This window comes from Rhagoletis pomonella, unplaced genomic scaffold (assembly GCF_013731165.1).
Source record: "Rhagoletis pomonella isolate Grant_MI unplaced genomic scaffold, Rhpom_1.0 Rhpom_scaffold_00008, whole genome shotgun sequence".
In the NCBI taxonomy this organism is placed as follows: domain Eukaryota; kingdom Metazoa; phylum Arthropoda; class Insecta; order Diptera; family Tephritidae; genus Rhagoletis; species Rhagoletis pomonella.
In genome coordinates this window covers 32,237,666-32,241,330 of record NW_023458562.1, presented here as the reverse complement: position 1 = coordinate 32,241,330, position 3,665 = coordinate 32,237,666, and positions in this window count along the sequence as shown.

Here is a 3,665-nt window from a genome sequence, read left to right as displayed (position 1 = left end):
TCGATATAATAATCGATTTTGTTATCGATATTTTTATATATTTTTTTTAACGATATTGTTACGAATTAGCTATCGATATTGCTTTCGAAATTGTTATCAATATTTTTATCGATTTTTTAATCGATATTTTATCGATTTTGTTATCGATATTTTTATCGATTTTGTTATCGACTTTGCTATCGCTATTTTGATGGATGGATAGATTTTTTAACGATATTGTTATTGAATTAGCTATTGATAATGTTATCGAAATTGTTATCAATATTTTTATCAATTTTTATCGATTTTGTTATCGATATTTTTATCAAATTTGTTATCGATATTTTTATCGGATTTGTTATCGCTATTTTGATGGATGTTACTATCGATTTTGTTATCGACTGAGTATAAATGAAAACAGGTTTACTCCCACGCCTTAACTTGAAAGTCATATTAGGTTAGTTCCTCAAGCTACTTGTAGAAAAACAAGTCAGCGTATATAAACTCTAAAACTTACTTGTGGAACGCGTATGTGTAACTCGAAGTGACTTCGAGTAGCTTGTGGAACAAACCTATTTTCAAATGTGCCTATAAAAATTTTAAAAATAGAATTTTAGTTTCTCAAATCATAGTCATCTTCTACTTAATGTAATTTTTTCATTTGGTGTCACACTAGTTTTATTGCAAGAACATTTTCACCGTTTGATTTTAATACTTTGAAGTATCTTAAATTATTAAACTTAAAAAAATCGTAAATTTTCAAAAATTACCAAATGTATGTGACAGATATTCTGCATGCAGCCATTTTTTTTCAATTTGGTGGCACTTTTTTGAAACTTCACAGATATGAAAATGAACATTCTACTTAAAAATTTCCCAAAGTTATTAAAAAAAAACAATTATGATTTTTTCAAGTGACAATGAAAAATTAGTATTTTCGGTTTTCACCTAAATAAATGTTTTAAGGTCAAAATTTTTCAAATGCTTGATTTATTTTTTATAGTACGTACTTGTTTCTGGAACTCCATTGATTGAAATATACACAAGAAAACTGCTTTAGGGTTTTTTTTTCTGGCGAGAGAAGGAAGTGACACTAAAAATAAACTCGTGGGATTTGCTCATAGACTGTCATTAAATTGCTTTTGCACACCGTGTGCTAATTTTGAAGTACTACTACTACTAGTTGAAATACAAATCGCTTGTATGACTTACAGGGGCTTGCAAATATAGATACAAATCTCATGCGCGAATATACAAGATTCATATCAATTGAAACGGCTGTGTATTAACACGCCTCAATGTATTTATTTAGGTACAAATTAACCCTGTGCAACCAAGTTACTTGTGCAAAATCCACGCCTCACAACTGCACTGGACATATGCCACAAATGCCACACATTCCTCAGTACATTTGAATGTACATATGAATGTATGTAAATTTGTACATTAGGGCGGTCCTTAAAAATATCAACATCTAAACTTTGTATGAGTCACAGCTTTTTCTATTCTACATACAAAATAAAGACGTCCACGAAAATTTCGAAATTTAAAACATATATTTAGGGGTCGCTCCTAGGGTTTGCGAAAATGAAATTTTTTTTAAATCGCACAAATTTTACAAAATTTTGACTTGAAATTTGAAATTTTTGAGATGTTATTGAAACTTACGCATATGAATTCGTAAACACACTAAGTTATAGCCGGTAAAAGTTAAATCTTCGTCGAATTTTTGCGATTTCAAAAAAAAAAACATTTTTTCAAACCTTTAAACTTATTTGTTTTTGGATATTTTTAAGCGCCACCCTAATGTACATTTACGACATACATATGTAGGTACTGTCATTCTTGCATTCAATTGCAAGGCGGTTTCAAATTACTAAGTCAGACGCACCCACTTTGGTATTAGAGGCTGAAATGAATGCAGCTCATTTCGCTCGAATAGTAATTGCATTAAAGCACTTACATAAGTAAATACAAACTAATGTGCATACACACACATACATGTATGTACATATATAGTTAGTGTTACGCGCTTCTTATACACAGGTACCCATTGCATATAGAATTGCGGGTACTAACTGACTTCCAAAGTATTATTGCTCCACATTTGCTTCATTTAATGTAACAACTTGTTTACCGTAAATTTGTACAAATGTATGTCGATGTATACGCGCGATTTTTATTGCACTTATTACCGCTTGCCTCTCCTTTTAAACACGCAGCACAATCAAGGAAATTATCGTTTTGCCACTTGCATTTCCTTAACTATTCGCCACTTTTGCTCATTAACACATTGCGATTGCTATGAAATGCAATGGTGTCATAAAATTACCAATAACACACCATTTTAGATTCTCGACATAACTTACTCAAGGATTTTTGTGATTTTAACTACATCGATAAATTATGCAACTCATCTGTCAAAGATGACAAAGCTGGGCGCCATTTTGCTAAGAGCTACCACTTACTGGGGACCGCAAGGTTACCGGAGATGAATAGGCGCTGTTGCCCGCAACTGGTGTGAGTGGTGTGAATCCCCTAAACCTCCTAACCAACCTAATCGGTATTTTGTCTGGAGGAGATTTGAGCGCTAAGCTCTGTATCGTTACTATCACTTTGATTCCATCCAGAAGTTGTCTTGATTTGGTCATTAAAACTACCGACCACAGTCATGAAGTTTATTTAAGAAACTGACTATTGACCTGAGGCGACGTGTGTCGGCCAGAAGCAAATCTCGATTTTGGGCAGATTTTGGTCAGATTTGCTTTCTTCTATCTAGCGTTACTATCGAGGCACTAGACAAAAAGCTCGCTCTAAACAGCCACTGTCCAGTGATTCTAGAGTCTAGACAACTTTCGTCTAATGAGCTGTGCAATTATTAATCAGAATTCCCATACAGTCCCTAATATAAAATATAAACCTGAGCCGCTTCTGTAATTCTAGAGATAATTTAGGTTTGCACAAAATACCCTGAGTCCTGAGATGGTTTATTATTGTATGGCTGTCACTCGCCAGAGCTTGTCATGGCGATATCAAGAAAACAGTTGTCAGAAAAAACTTTCCAGCAACAGGATTGGTTACTCTAAGTAGGATTTTATTGGATATAGGCACTGCTAAAAAGTATTTCTTTAAATGAAATTTTTCCAACACCAAACTACTATTTTAAAGACAGTCCAGGCTGTAAGAAGATAAGCTCGTTTTAGGACAACCTATTCTGTACCCGTCAAGGTTACCCTTTTAAGGCTGTCGCATGGCAGTTACTGTCCTGGTGCTGACAACGAAAACATACTGGAGAAAATCTACCTATCACCTGAATTGATTACCCAAGTCAAGATATTGCGTGGTAGTGCCCGTCTAGGCACTAGGGGAGATAACCGTTGTTGAAAAACCCGTTCAGCGCTCGAAGTGATTATATCTGAATGACTTTTGTGTGCTACGGCTTGTCCAGATTCTATTGGGTGAGAAATAAATTATCTGTAGAGGGGATTTTCATGCCAGCATCTATTTTTGCACTGTCAAGAAAATCTCAGTTATGGAAATATAGCTAGGCTCTATACGGATTCAGGGCTTTGTCTAGATAATTTCGGGCCAGGGTATTATGAGTGTCGAGAAGTTGTGATAGCTATCAGCATACAAGACAACGAAGGGGCTGACAGACTAGCAGACTCGGCCTTTTACAGAACGAT